This window comes from Camelus bactrianus, chromosome 2 (assembly GCF_048773025.1).
Source record: "Camelus bactrianus isolate YW-2024 breed Bactrian camel chromosome 2, ASM4877302v1, whole genome shotgun sequence".
In the NCBI taxonomy this organism is placed as follows: domain Eukaryota; kingdom Metazoa; phylum Chordata; class Mammalia; order Artiodactyla; family Camelidae; genus Camelus; species Camelus bactrianus.
In genome coordinates, this window is record NC_133540.1 from 105491428 (window position 1) to 105508250 (window position 16823).

General features: G+C 40.3%; 2 non-coding genes across 3 annotated transcripts in view; one reads left to right on the top strand and one right to left on the bottom strand.

Moving 5' to 3' along the window:
* The window catches only part of LOC105074927 (uncharacterized), a 292437-nt gene that overhangs the window by 177747 nt on the left and 97867 nt on the right, over window positions 1-16823 (bottom strand). The window lies entirely within an intron of this gene.
* Window positions 10497-10600, top strand: LOC123618979 (U6 spliceosomal RNA). Its single transcript, XR_006727475.2, has one exon. It is a non-coding gene; the product is annotated as a U6 spliceosomal RNA (small nuclear RNA).

Sequence of the window (16823 nt, forward strand, 5' to 3'; positions counted from 1 at the left end):
GGTTTGATTCTTTTTTTCTGCTTCTGTTAAGAGCTTAGGCTCAGAAGTAACTGGTTTAACATGAGTTCCAGAGGGAGTGCCCTGACATTCGAAGTCTGACCAATTGAACATATCGCTTAAGCGGTCTAACCCTGGTTTCTCAGCTCTCACGTGGCACTACTAAATGGGTTTACTTCACAAGGTTGCTGGGAGAATTAAATAAAATCGCCAATGTGAGAGGCCTGGCACACGATAAGCCCTCATTATCATCACCACCAGGAATATTCTCATTCCCTCTGTTACCATGAAGAAAGTAACTTTGTCCCTGGTAAAGGTCAACAGCACACCCTACACACCAGAGGACTTGGGTGAATCTGTTAGCACCTTTCTCTCCTTTACCTTCCACCCCTCTCCTTCTCTACCAGATTTTCCAGCAGCACGTGTTCACGTTTACTAACATGCCTTCTTTCACAAAGGCCCACCTGATTTCACATCTTCCAGCTAACTGCATTTTCCCTCCTTGCTTGAAAACGACCTTGAAATAGTTAGATGCACATGTGGTCCAACTTCCAACGTCCATTCTCACTTCAACCCACCCTGTTATGACTTCAGCCCCTACAAGTACTTTCATTTTGCCAACTCCAGTGGACACTTTTCAAACCTCATACAACTAGAACTCTCAGCCACATTCAATATAGTCTACTACCTACTTCTTGAAACCTACTGGGGTTTTTTCCCCTTTCTTATAACATGACCTCCTATTCTTTGTAAGTGTCGGATTTCCTCTCTGTTCAGTCCCCAGCCCCTTTGGTTCCCATTGCATTCACTGATCACATACAACCCCATAGCTCTTCATATCTCCAGGCCAAAATCTCTCTCCTTGACTTCCCTTGAAGTCTTCCAAGCACCTAGATTTACCACGCCTAAAGTGAACTCCTAATATTTATACATACACCTCCTTATATTCTCCCCCTGAAGTCACTGCAGTTCCATAACCCACACATCCATCTACTTGCTTGCTCAAATGAATGTCATTCGTGGTCCCTCCCATCCACATATCCAATCCTTTGTCCATTCCTGTGAAGTGTCCCTCTAAAATACTGGCTCTCAGCTGGGGAGATTCTTACCACCTAACAGATACTTGGCAAGGGATCCCTGCTTTGCCTGACATTTCTGGTTTCCACAATGGGGGCGGAGGTGAAGATGGGGAGCAGGGAGTACTGCTAGCAGACAAAAAGGCCAGGAATACTGCTAAGTATCCTACAGTGACCAGGAAAGCCCTACGACAAAGAATCACAGAGCTCAAAATGTCAGTAGGGTTAAGTTTAAAACTCTGCCCTTAAATATGTCATGAATGTGTCCAGTTCTCTCAGTTTTTATTGCCAGCATCCTGGTCCAACACCTGACTCTCTCTGGCTCTATTCCTTCAGTCCTCTCCTAAGTGGTCTCTCACCTCCTTCCCTCTGGCCCCCACTCCCTCATCCTTTTCTCTGCACAGAGTAATCTTTGTAAAATGTAAATCTGACCCTGTTAAAACCCTACCTCTACCATAACACCCTTCAGTGGTTTCTCCACTGCACCTAGCATTGCAGCCCAACTTCTAATCAGGTCCTGGGCCCTTGCCCACCTTTCCAAGGTCACCAAGCACATCATTCTCTCATCACTCAGTCTGCCAGCAGCAAGCCAGGCTTCTTTCTCTTCCTTAACACACCAGGCCCTCTGCTTCCTCAGGGCCCTTGCCTTGAATTTTCTTCCTCCCACTCTTTGCCTGTCCAAGCCCTATTCAGTGTTCACTTCACAGTAAGCCTCTCCTCTAAAGCTCTATGATTCTGACAGCACTCTTTCCTTCCATTCATGATGCCTGGGACAATTTATAATCATATTTTTGTGTGTTTATTATTTAGCATCTGTCTCCCCAAATAGACTGTAAGTGCTTTAAGGTTCAGGCAGTAAGAGAATGAGAGGAACTGTAAAAATTCTGGGATCCTGGGGCACATGGTCTGAGCAGTTCAGACTCAAGGTTGGAGGAATTAAAGCAATCTTCACTTATTTCCTTAGGTCTCATGCTATTTTCAGTGAGCTCCTAAGCTTCATCATGGGAGAAGAGTGCATCTGCCAGTAACTGCTGACAGTGGAGGTCCATATGGAATGTAAGTGAACACATCCATGTGTCCCCATCTCCAATGATGTAGCCTCAGCTTCGCTCTCTGACCACCGTGATGGGCATCCATAGATCAGTGGCATGGTGGCTTGTACAGACACACAAAAGCAGTTCTGTTGCTTTCCCTTTGTAATAATTTATCATGAAATATTAATTTTTATACTTTTCTTTACAGAAAGTACATATGAATCTCTGTGAAGATGGTGAGAGGAATTCTAACCTTGAGAACACTTAAAAATGTTATGACAGGAAAGCAAAAAAGGAAGAAACAGTCAGTGTTGAGGGGTTTAGGGGTTTTTTTGAAATTCAAAAATGGCTTTGACTTTCAAAACTCTTGCTTCTGAAGTCCTCATCAGAAGCAAGAGTTTTGAAAGTCAAAGCTGCTGATTTGCAAGAGTTTTATTTTGTTGAGACCAAAAAAAAAAAAAAAAAAAAAAAAGCTCTTGAACTTCAAAAGGGAAAGTCCTCAGGGAAGTAGTGTGTAGTTGATTCTATAACAAGATACTAGAACAGAATGAGACTTCAAATCACCCAGCCTCTGGGGAGACTGAATGAGTTCCTCTGGACTAAGAAAGGATTGCAAGATGGAAAAGAACAAGGTGTAACCCTGGTGGAGGCCAGTAGATCTTTAAACCTGACCAGACCTGGGGGAGCATGTGCAGAGAAACAGGGTCACTTTTGAGAGAGAACTGAACACAGCTGGTCTCCGAAACCAGAAAGCTGCATAGGAACAGAAATGAGCCATTCAAAATGGTGGCCACTAGGTACATGGGGGTATTAAAGTTTAAATTAATTTAAATCAAGTAGGATGAAGAGTTCAGCTCCTCAATCTCACTAACTATATTTCAAACGCTCAGTAGCCACACGCAGCGAGGGGTTCCCTAGCTGTACTGGACCGCATGGAAACTTTTCCATGATTGCACAAAGTTCTAGTGGGCAACACTGTTATACAGGCGGGGCCCCTAACAGCAGAGGCTGAGGCAAAAGGAGGCACACACCACATGTCTAAATACTTAAAACTTAGGTTAAGCTAACAAATTGTTAAATAAAGTTGTGTTCTATCCGCCTACTTTGACAAATATACTCATAATTACCTAGAAATCCAAGTGCAAATTTAGAATTCTCAGATACCTCTGAGTTCCACGCTGACAGAAATGTAATGGCACAGAGAGAGCCAGCCCCTGGCCCTCAACCCACATCCCAGACCCTCCCCATCTCACCCACAGCTGCACCTGACACTGTGAGGAGCCTTCCACCCACACACGGACATCCCAGCATATGCATTCAAGTTCTATCACACCACTGAAAGCAGGGGACTGTAGGCACACCTGCAGCACAGCCCACTCTAAGGAGTAAGAAAAGAGTCCCATGTGGGTCTCTGGAAATAGGGTCAGGGTCTTTTAGATGCCAAGATCCCAAATATACAGAATAGCATTGTACGGTCACACCACCGAAGATGGCTGTTCTCTTGCTCTCTGTACATCCCCTGCTCGAACAGTGCCTGCTTCCCCTACACCCAACTCACCTGAATTACTTTCCTGCATACTTGCCCCAGGCCCCAGCTGGTGACTGTTCTCATCAAAGGGGCATTAAGGAGATGCCCCTCTGCTGGTTTCCCTGGTAACCGATGAGCCAACCTGACGTCAATTCCCCCTATAACTGCTAACCTCCCCCTCTTCCTGGGAGTGAAGCCTGCCGCCATGTCCTGCCCACGGTCTATCACACACAATGGAGAGTCTCTCCAGGACCTTGCTTCAGACATGTAAGGTCCCCCTACCCATTAAACTATTGTCTCTGTCACTGACTCTGGGCTTTTCTCCAGTCTCAAGAAGGGGCAAGTACAGGCTTGTAGGTCTGCAGGGTGCAGCCCAGCAATAATCTACACAGATAGGGGAAGGTGCAGGCTCCTGGTGGCCATGTCCCCTCAAGCTTATAGACTCTTTATTCCATGATGGATCACAGCCAGAAAAGGCCAGAACAGGGTCCTCTAAGGGGGAAGACCCAAGGCAGGCGCCCCTTTACTCAGAGTTTAACTCTAGTTCGAGCCATGTTGCATAATCCCGCTTAAGAGTCAATACCACAGATCTTAAATGGGCACTCAACACTGCCTGATAATCCTACTGGGTTCCCCTACTTCATTCACTACATCACTCCTCTCCTCCAACCTCCAGCGCATTCTCCCACTCCTCATTCTCAGCTTGCCTCATATTTCACTGAGAACAAAGAAACCACCAGAAGGAAATGCCATTAGTTTTCCACCAAATCTAACTGCGACCTGCATCGCTACCTACACTGCCTTTTCTTGTTACAGTGAACAAGCTCTTCCTGCCAGCACCAAGGCCAGCTCTTCTGACTTCCATTCCTGCTTGCCTCTCAAAGACCCTGTTCCTGCAACTACAACCTCTTCCTGCTGGATTATCCTCAGATATGCTCTGCTAGTCCCTTCCTTTAAAAGGAATGCGCACACACACACACACGCACGCAAAAGAAACCCTCACCTAATAAATGTTCCATTTACGGCAAACTCCTCGTGAGATTTCTCTTCAGTTGCTAGCACCTCTTTCTCACCTTTCATCCTCTTCCACTTACTCTTATCGAAGGCAGTAACTTTCTGCATCTTACCAAATCCAGTGGTTACTTCTGGGTCATCGCTTGTACGAATGCTCAGGATTATGTGGCACAGTTGACTATTCTTTTATTCTTAAAGCACCGTCCTCTTTTGGGGTCTGGATCATAACATTCTTCTGGTTTTCTTTTACCTCACTGGATGCTCCTTCTTAGTTTCATCCGCAAGTGCCTCCTCTTCTGCTCAGCTTTCAAATATTGGAGTTGCCAAGGGTTTGGTCCCCACGCTGTCTTCTCCAACCTATCTACAGTCTCTCCCTAGGTTATATCATTTATTCAGATGGCTTTAAATACCACATATATGCTCTCAAGTCAATGGTGTCCAGACTTGTATATTCTACTGCTTTCTTGACAACACACTAGAATGTTTAAATTGTATCTCTGAACAAAACTCTTGCTCTCTCCACCCCGAACCTGTTCTTCCTCCAGTCCTTACACCTCAGTAAGTTCTTCCACCATTCACCTAACTGCGCATTCCAAAATCTAGAAGCTATTTTATTCCTTTCACTCATTTCCCATATCCAATCCAACAGCAGCCCTGTCAACCTACCCCTTCAAAGTATACCCCAAATGTGTTCATTTTTCACAAACTCCATCACTGTTACTTAAGCCAAGCCAATATTATCTCCCAGCTGGACCATAAAATAACCTCCTAACTGATATCCCTATTCTACACCTGCCTCTCCACAAACCACTGAACCATTCTGCACACAACAGAGTTCTGTTTGCTTGTTTTAGTTTAATTTGATCCTGCCATTTTCCTGGTTAAAAGAAGTGAAAGTGTTGGTGAAATGGTGAGCAGTTGTCATATTTTGAATATATGTTAAAGGCATAGATGACCAGACTGCTACTGGATTGAAGGTGCTTCCCATTACCCTTAGAATAATATCCAAGCTCCTGGCCAGGGTCCATAAGCCCCAAATGAACGGGCTCCTACCTACATCTGCAGTCTTACTGCATACTTCTCTCTCCTTCCAGCGCCTAGTTCAATCCACGCTGACCCTCGTTCTCTTCCTGAAGACACATGCCTTTGAGCCTCTGTACTTGCTCTGCCTTCCGTCTGGGATGCTCCGTCTCCAAATCTTTGCATGTCGGTCTGGTGTCAGCTCAGATGTCACTTTGATCCCCACCCCCACCATGAGCTAAAGGAGCTCCCCAATCACTATCATCCCACCCTGTTAGCATGTTTATAGAACTGATCACTTATCCACACTTTGTTCATGTTTGTCTCCTTGTTAATAATGAGAGAAGAGCTTGATTTAGCTTATTCCCTGTAGTATCCTCCTTGAGTCCAGGAAAGAGCCCAACCCCTAGAAGGTGCTCAATAACCATCTGTTGTGCTACTAAGTTAGTAAGTTTAGGAGAACATTTTAATGTCACCTTTGTTGAGGATCCCGGTTAGCTGTTCTTCTTGTCATCCAGTCAGAGGGTGTTCAGTGGTGACAATAAGTCATTTAATGATCAAATTTCACATTTAACAATCGCAGGCAGAAGTGATGTCCATCTGGAGCTGGACTTGGTAAACCTAATTTCAACTGCTTCATTTGGACACACTCCCCTTTGCAGTGACCCAAGAGAATCATAAAGCACCCAAAATAGGAAATGGAGTCCTTGATATCAAAAATAATGGTGATTATATGAAATAAAACACTCCAATATCTCTACTTATGACAGATTAGGCTAACGTGAAATGCAACTGCATTATATCACTTGTATTACAACCCTTTGAGAAATAATGTCTTGGTTTTATCTGATACCTGCTAGTGGCTATGATGACCAATATTTTATATATACTCATAAGGTCTACACCACATACAATAGAATGAAAGAAATTCAAAAGGATGCTTTAATTTCACTTAATGACTGATCACTTTGGTGTCTACTTACATAACTAATGTAATTAATGGTAGCTCAGTGGATACATTTGAGCTGAGTGAAGAATTTGGTACGGTCCTCTCTAGGACTGGCAATAAATTTAAAATGTCAGCTTTTCTTTTGCTGAAATGCATTGAGGGAGCCGTGAACAATCCGAAGTACTTTGTGTTCTCTGTCAAGTGAAGGGACAAGTATATGCCGCTTCCTGCAGCGCCACGTCTCAAAGGCCGATGTGAAAAATACCCTTTTCTTCTAAAATTTTACTCGAGGCTAGTTAATAACAAGGCCTCCAGTCAAAGCCCAGCGGAGCAATCAGCTGTGACTGTGTCCTTCTGTCACAACATTGAGAATGTACCAAAGATAGAAAGTTCTTCTCTGAGTTGAAATGCTCCAGGGCATATCAGGACTACTAAGTCAAATTAACACATTACTAAAATGAGAGTGTGATCATGGTCTCCTAGTTCCAGGATAGACGGCAAAATAACATGGAATACTGGGTTCCTCTACCTAGTCCTGGAGCAACACAGAAGCAGGAGGGGAGCATGGGTTACAGGAACTAATGCACACTCAGAACACAGACTCCTGAAACACTGGGGACCAGATGCTTTCTCTAACTGGATTAGGTGTAGGAGGTAGAAGACTGACTGCAGCCTGGGGCCAACGAGAGCCAAAACCAGTCATAAGGGAAGAAAACCTTCCAGGTCGGCTCTTTCCTCTCTCCACATTAGTCTGGGATGATCGTAGCCTGGCCTTTCAGAAATCAGCAGTATGAGTTCAAGTCGCCCTGATGAAGGCATTGCAAAATCTCTGCTAAGGTGAAGAGCAGATCAAAATATGTGAGCTCCCTGGACAAACTGGAAAACCCGCTCTCCAACCTCCCGTTCCCTCAAACCCCTAAACTGGTAGCTTTCTTCCAAAGCCACTTCTCTTTGTTTTTTTTATAACTTGTTATTGTATCTATTTTATCTTTTTAGACCTAATATTTTATCAAAATATATTTGACATGTAACATTGCATAACTTTAAGGTGTACAGCACGATAGTGATAATTAGTACTTCCATCACATAATTATCATTTCTCTTTCATTGTTGGAATAATTAAGATGTAGTGCCTTAGTAAGTTTGGTGATTATAATACAACCTTGTTGGCTCTATTTACCATACTGTGCGTTAGATCTCTAGGACGTATTTCCTACATGTTGTAAGTTTAAACCCTTAAACAACATCTATCCTATCCCCGTACCCCCATCTCCTGGTAACCACCATTTCACTGATCTCATTTAGCATAATGTCTCTTAATTAATTTAAAGGTGAAACTCTGAGTTGCTTGGTGAAGTGATAGCAAATCGGAGTGATAGCAGCCATAGTTTTCTGTATCTGGAGATCATATTCTCCCCTCTCCTTCAGCTCACCAAGACGGTCAGCGATCAGGGCTTAGTCTTCGACCCTTCCCCGTGCACATTGCTAGACCCGAGGAAGTACGATTCCATGAGCCAAAAGACAAAAACAAGCAAATCAGGAAAAACACACCTGAGCACTGCAAGCATTGCTAAAGAAAACAATAAACTGAATCACATAAGTGAAGCAGAATTATTGGAAAAATGGGCAAAAAAATTCAACATAAGCCTAAGAAGATAGAGAAGATATTAGCAACATGCAGCAGTGATGAGAAATTATGATGAAGAAATGAACAGAAATGTTAGATATGAAAAATATAATGGCTGAAATAAAGAGCACAATAAATAAGTTAGTTACCAGGATAAATGATTTGAAGAATAAACTAGTAAGTTTTACCCAAAAAAGTATGGACTCTCTCAGAAGGCAGCAAAAAAGTATAAAAGGATTACAGATATGTGTGTGTAACATCTATATATGTATGGTCACATGTAGGTAATAGAGTTCCAGAAGTAGAAAAAAATGCAAAAAAGTTAACATTTGAAAAAATACTAAAGATAAAATTGCCAGAATTAAAGAAAGAGATCTCAGACAGAAAGGCTTCTAAACTCATAGGTACTAAACAGGAGACATAAGGAAAAATCTGAGTATTAGTATATTACTATCAAACTAAAGGATATCAAGACTTGTTAAGAGAAAATAATAAAAATTTACAAAGAAAAAGAATGGATTCCCTACAAAAAAGAAAAAAGAATTAGATGGGCATCTGCCTTCTCAACCACACACTGAATGTAAAAAGTCAGCACAATTTTGAAGGTAATAAAGGAAAAGAGCTTTCCTCTTAGAATTTTCCATCCAAGCAAACTACGAATCAAACATGAGAGCATAATAAAACATATTCTTGGGCGCTGAAGATCTCAGATGGTTTATCACAGTAAGATCCATAGTAAAAACACTCTCAAAGGAAATAATAGCAAGATTAAGGGTGGAGTCCCAGGATGTGCTGCTTCAGGAGATACAGAATCTGAAATCTGTATTTCAGGGGGGTGAAATCTTCTGGTAATTGTACTAGGTTGAATAGTTTCCTCCCAAAAATTCATGTCCACCGAGAACCTCACAATGTGATCGTATTTGGAAATAAGATCTTTGCGGATATGATTATTTAAGATGAAGTCATACTGCACGAGGGTGGACCCTAAATCCAATATGACTGGTGTCCTTACAAAAGAGCAGAGGAGACATGGAGGCACAGCCACACAGGATGAGGGCCATGTGGAGAAAAAGGCAGAGGTCAGAGTGATGCAGCTAAAAGCCAAGAATGCCAGGATGGTCCGAAACTGCCAGAACCTAAAAGAGAGGCAAGGAAGGATCCTTCTCTAGTGCCTTCAGAAGGAGCATGGTCCTCTGGCATCTTGATTTCAGACTTCTAGCATCTAGAACTATGAAAGAATCGACTTCTGTTGTCTTAAGAGATGCAGATTGTGGAAATTTGTTACTGCAGCCCTGGGAAACTAATATTGCAATATTTATTATTGTCTTTTGAAAAAAAGAGAGATAAAAAAACCTTCTAGAACCAAATCGGTAAGCACTCTGTTCATTTAAATGTGCTTGCTTTGAAAAAGCCCGAAGGTGCTCAATTCACTTTGGGGGTTGCTCAAAGTATCACTTTGCTATCAAAATCAGACAGTAGACAAGAAAAATTAGAAGCTCATTTAACTAATTACAAAAATAAACTGTGTTATAAGCATTTACATAGATTTTATTATGTCAGGCACTTGTCTAAGCATGTGTAATTGCAATATGTAACCTGAACATATGTAATTCAAAGACAACTCTTTTACTATTATCTCTACTTTACTGATAAGGAATTTAGGCATAGAAGGGTTATGTGGCTTACCCAAGGTCATACAGCTAGCTAGCTGAATCCAACAGTTCATTTGAAATAAAACAAAAAGTTCACATCATGCTCAAATAAGGTTAACCCCAGAAGTGCAAAAATAGTTACACTTGATGAAACTCATCAATGCCATTTATCTTATTAGCAGAGTGGGAAAAAAAAATCATATCATTATTTAAATGATGCAAAGAGACTTTAATAAAGTTCAGGAACTATTTATTTTTTCAAAAATCTTAGCAAGTTAAGACTGTAAGAGAAACTCCTTGCACTGATAAACATATGCCAAAACCTTAGAGCAAACACTATATTTAGTGGAAAAACAGATAACATATCCTCCAAATTATGGGACAATACCCAATATCACAACTGGTTGATATAGTACTAGAAGTCTTACCAATACTAATAGGTCTTATTAATTAAAATAATTAAGAAAAAGAAAAAAATGATCACTATTTGCAATTGGTGTTATCCTCTCCTAATAAAACCACATAATTATCACCACATAAGCAATTAGAAAATTCAGAAACTTAGCTGGATATAACAACTTTACAAAATCAATAGCACTGTGCTCGCTTCAGCAGCACACATAGTACAAGTGGAACAGCACAGAGATTAACATGGCCTCTGCGTAAGAATGACGGGTGAGTTCACAAAGCGTTCCATATTTTTTGAGATTAGCAGATACACACTACTATATATAAAATAGATTAGCAACTAGGTCCTCCCGTATAGCACAGGGAACTTCATTCAATATCTTGCAATAACCTAGAATGGAAAAGAATCTGAAACAAGAATCTGTATATATATATATATATATATAACTGAATCACTTTGCTATGCACCTGAAACTAACACAACATTGTGAATCAACTGTATTTCAGATTTTAAAAAGCTTTAAATAATCAATAGCACTAATTTACCCCCAGCAATAACCAACTAGAAAATCTAACAATACCAAAAAAAAAAAAAGAAAAAACTATAAAGTATCTAGAAATTAACTTAACCAAGAACACACAGTATGAGCACACAACAATACACTCTACGGAGAAAACATAAAAACTCTAATGAAGGTCATACTAAATTATTTATAAAATAAAATAGACATATTCTCTTGGATGAGGTGACAACATTACAAAGATATTCACTCTATCTAATTATTCTGTAAACTCAATATAATACCAATCACATTTCTGGTTGGATTTTTAAAGAATTAAATATATTTATTCTATTATTTAATAGGATGCCAAACCTTAAAAAGATGAAAATAAAGGGACAAGCTGCCAGATATGAATACATACTTTTAAATAATAATGATAAAAAAATTAAGATATCGTCACAAGAACAGTCATACTGAACAATGGAACACAGTAGACATCTCAGGGACAAACCAAGTATATGGGCAACTTTTATATAAGATATAAAAGCACCACTAATTCATGGGGAAACAATAAATTATTTAGGAAAATGGTTTGGGAAAAGTGAATCCCTACTTAACCTTATATACCAAAGCAGACTATGGAAGAAGTAAATATCTAAAGATGAAGAATAAAACTAGAAGGTAGGTAGAATAAAATGTGGAGTAGCTACAGATCTGAGGAGAGGGAAGGATTGCTTAAACAAAACTTTGAAAGCACGGACAGAAAGAGTGACTAAGTTATTCACATAAAAATGAAGAATTTCTGGTCAATAAAAGATACTATGGATAAAGTTAATATATAGCTGGCAGAATGGGAGAAGATATTTGTAAAGTGTAAAGTCAACTAGGGATTAATGTTTAGAATACACCAGAAACACTTACAAATCTATAGTGACTGACAACAACCCAAATAGAAAAATGAGTCAGAAATATGACTATCCAATACATAGAAGAAGACCCAAGATGCTGACAAATCGATGACAGATCAAAACAACTGGTAATTACAGAAATGCAAATTAAGTCATTGGAGACTGGCAAAAATTGGAAAGCTGAATAATGTTAGCCATTGGCAGAGATGCTGACAGATAGAAACCTTTAACTTTTGCTGGTGAAAATACAGACTGGCTGCAGACCTTCTGAAGAGCAATTTGGCACTAGTCAAAATAAATATATGTCCCATATGACCAGAAATACCGCACCTGGGTGTACGTCCAAAAGAAATTCTCACAAGGTCCCTGAGGACATGGACAGAGTTATTCATCACAGCCCGAGCAATGATGCCAGAGTCTCCCATAAATGATGGCAGTTTCCCATAGGCCATGTGACCGACCAACAGGATGGGCAGCTGGGCTTGAGCTATCCTGGCAGAACCCCACTCCAGAGCTCAGCTCACCTGCAAAAGAATCCAACCAATAAGAGGCTGAAATATGGCTTATTTTGGCCAGAGTCAAAGGGGAGTGGAAGGAGAAGGACCAGACTGGACCTCACATATGAGGGCAAAGTGCAGTGTCATCCCCCAAAGTCTCCTCTGAAACTTACACGTGTGTCCCATGAGGAGTCAGTATTTGGTGACTCATCACGGAGAGAGAATTGATTATAAGCTACTGTTAGTCAGAAAAGCAGCAAAACGAATATATGCATATTTATGTATGACTGAAACATTACGCTGTACACCAGAAATTGATACATTGTAAACCGACTATACTTAAATTTTTTTGAAAAGTCAAAAAAAAAAAAAAAAGCAGCAAAAGAACTGACTGATTAAAGTAGGAGATAATTATCTCTTTTTTGTCTTCCTCCTTCTACGTTAATAAAACGGAGAAACTGAACTTCAAAGAGAGTTTGGAGAGGAGGTTCCTCAGAGCTCATCATATCCAGTAACCTTGAAGCAACCAGAGCCAAGATCAGGCCCCTCCTAGGGAGGGGAGAAAATGAGGCATTTGAAAGAGTCTTTATAACGCTTTTCATCTTTATAGTGTCCTTTCTCTACGGACCCTGCTATGGTCTGAATATTGTGTCCCCATCCCCCAAAATTGATGTGTTGAAATCCTAACCCTACGGGTAACGTGTTAAGAGGTGGGATCTTTGGGAGATAATTAAGTCATGGAGGCAGCGCCCTCATTAATAGGATTAGTGCCTTTAGTAAAGAGGACCCAGAGAACTTGCTTGTCCCTTCCACCATGTGAGGTTACAAGAAGCAGTCTGACCTTCACCCAACCATGTTGACACCCTGATCTCAGACTTCCAGTCTCCAGAATCATCAGAAATAAATTTCTGTTGTTTATAAGCTACCATCTAATCTAATTTGTGATAGCAGCTGAAACACACTGAGACAGACCCCAAAGGAAAAGGGAAATCAGGGCCAAAATGTGGCTGAAGCTGGCTCAGCAAGATGCAAGAAGTAGGAATTCATTTAATTTTTCTTTATTTATATCCCATGTAATTACAAAAATCATTTAAGTGGAACAGAAACTATTTAATGTTGTTCTTCTGCTCAGCATTTCAAATGACAGTCCCCATCCTGCAACCTGAGAATCAAACGGCACCATGTAGAGAGTACCAACCTGTGTCCAATCATAGCAGCTCCTGAAAGATGGGATGAAAACGTTTTATCAGACCACAGTGTACAAGTCTGCCTCCTATCATAGCTGGACCACAGATCTGTGAAAGGACCAGGACGAAGAAAATGACAAGCAAGACTATAACGTCCTCAAGTGTCTTCCCCTTGCAGGCCCTGGAGGACACGATTATTGAGCTCCAGAGCTTGAAACAGAAATTGATGGTCTTAAAATGATAGAGAAAATAAGGGAGTTAAATAAGGGAAAAAAACTTATAAAAAATAAAAGCAATTAAAGAATGGAAATTGTTCATTTTCCTCATCTATATCTGTGTGCTCAAAGACAAAATGAGTTGTCATCAAAAAGGATCAGTCTTACTTCTTCAGAAAAATACTTCGTGTTTCACAAAAGCCAGGAGTTACTGCTTTCAAGTCTCAAAAGTCCTTTTAACAACTAGACTGCAACAAAATTGAGCATAACATGCATATTTAACACTAATTTGTTCTTGATTATATTAGAGCCAGTATGGGTTGTCAAACCACTTGGTTTGAGAACTGATATCAAAATATCACTTTCTACTCCCTTGATTGTGTGTCAGATGTTCGAGCTTTAGATGCCCTTGGGAGTTGGTTATTATTGTAGTTATTATTACTGAACTCAATAGAGTATCCTAACATCTTCAAATACTAAGTTTTGCCATGAAATAAGACAAGCACATGAAATGTGAAGATTTGAGTTTGAATTAAATAAAGTAGATAGAGAAGTAAAGAAAAGGTGTCCCAGATATAAACAGCTAATAGTTCACAAACTCACGGTATGGCTGCTTCTCCTGTGAACAACTAAGATTTGACAATATAACCATAAATATCAGGTCAGTTCACTCCTTTTGCCTTCAACAGGATCCCCACATCATGAAGGAAAATTTTCTTGTTAAAGCTAAAGTCCTCAAAAGCAGGACTGGGTATAAAATTCTCTTCCACTTCTGAGTATTACTAAGGAACTGGGTTGTCTATTTATTATACTTGCTCAGTTTTATATTAGGAAAAGAAAATGACATTTAAGAAATTCATTGAGTTCAGGTCAAAAGCTATCTCACATTTGGTGTTTTTGAGGGTCTAAATATAAATAAAAATGTCAAAGCATGTTTCTGAATTTTTATGACTATAATTATACACATATTTAATAACCCCATTAGGCAGGATGCTTTAGAAAACATTGAAGACTTAGATTATTATGATTAGCATAATAATTAGGTCTTCATCAGGAAAAATATGAATAATTCATTCTAATTAAGTAACTGATATAACAGTAAATCAACCATTAGTGCCAAAGGCTCGGAAGTTATGGACTGCAGTAAATCGCCAGTAGAACTAACTTCTGAGTACAAGATAACAAATTAAAATGTTATTAAGTATTTGTTCCATTACTAAAAAAAATTTTTCTTGGACTTCGCATGTTTGTCGGTGTTTCCCTAGGTGTGGGAAACACTTGTTTGCTGTATAATTTGAAAAATACAAGTGTTAGCTATGCGGTATGAGAGGAAAGTGTGCCTCTCTTCTAGATGATAAATGTCACTGATGTGCTACTTTCCTCCTGGGTACACCAGGTGACAAGCTTCTAGAATTAAGTGTAGGAATATGCATTATTCGGGGAAGAAACAGCCCATGGAGAAAACAGGTCGCTGAAACTAACTACCCCAGTCCATTAATGCTGGCGTAAATGATTCTGAAAAAGAACAAAAGATTCTGTCCCCACATCTGTTTGCCACCGTGTAAAATGAATGCCAACCCTCACAGGGAAAGCAGAGCCAACTTGTAAAGCCCACTGAGCTCTAGCAGGAAATATTCTGCTGCTGCTTCTGGTTCAGCCAGAAGGAAAACAGCCCAAGAGTTATCATCACTTTTTGGAAGACAGATAAAGATCAATTTAAAGATTTTTATAAATGATCAATATTAAGATACAGGGACCCCTAATATGTGAAGCTCTAGCTAACTTACAGAAGTATTAATTTAAATTTTAGGATACAATGCCCTTTAAATCAAAGCATCCTTCTATTTTTTTCTTATAATCTGTAAGATTATAACTGGTCAAGAAGACTCCAGAGTTTTGAAAGCCTAAATAAAGCCGTCTTTTAATGTAGGAGTAACTAAAAATAAAGCATTAGGGAATATGCAAAAGCTCAATTGAACACAGGAACTTGGGGATTGTTTTCTGTGCTAAGCAGAGGACACGCTGGATGAATAAGCATTTTGCTCCAATACAAACTGCCTGACCCATCCCCCAATTGGCCATAGCCCTGACCTCAGAAATGCCACTGCTGCAATACTGAACGGGCTTTAGAGTGGCAATGATCACTGACAAGCAACCCAACAGGTGGCACATCAGCCAAGAAACACTGCACCTGGACATCTGCATCCCACCATTCTTCAGGATGGTCAGGCCACCACCCTGGGAGCCACTCCTCACTCCTGGCCTGCCTGTACCAGGAATTCTATCTGCAAACATCTTTCTATGCTGTCCACAGTCACAGTTGTCATCGGCACTACTTACATTCACGACTCATCATCTCTTAGTTGTTGTAATAGTTTCTTACTGGCTTTTGTGCCCACCTGCATGCCCCGCTCCAACACAAATCTGGCCACAGCAGTCCATTACTTACAAATACCTCAGCTATTCCCAATTTCTTTGCTTACAGTTGGTGGCTTCCAACTATTCCAGCACCGGCCTTATGAACCCTATAGCTGACTATAGTTCTTGCAGATCTTAGATCACGTCATGCTCTCATCTCCCAGTCTATACAGATATATCCTGGGTTCAGTCAAATTGAAGCTTTCACCCCTGTAGCTACCACGTCAAAGCTGGATAGCATTTGATTGTAAATTCATACTTAAACAGAAGCCCCGAGATTCCTTGGTACCAAGTCTGGTCCTGTTTACCCCTTCTTCTAATTTCCTGTTATCTAGAACAACCCTGAATTCTGTCCCTCTCCATGAAGGTAAGGGAGCTTCCTCCACCCGTGCCAGCCCAGAACCCAAGCTAGTGCAGGAGGAGATGACTTAGCACTAAGAGCAGAACAGAAAGCAATTTTTCTGAAATCAGCAGCTAGGTCCTTCAAAAGTTACAATGGACCATTATCCTGAAGAAAATGCCCAATATTTTTTATTACTTTACTCAAAAACAAAATTAAGAACCCATAGTGACTTCCATTCCTTACATTTTTATAACTTCTCAGGGCATTGGGAACAGATTTTTCCCTAGCTTATTATCCATAAATATCCATAAAAGAGGAAGCTAGAATAATTTTCCCCAAGAAAAGGAATTTTTGTACAGATGACTTCAAATACTGAATAACTCACTTTCTGTGCTAGAGTGATTTAAGTGATCAATTTCCCAGAAGAAGCCCAGCAACACTGGCCTA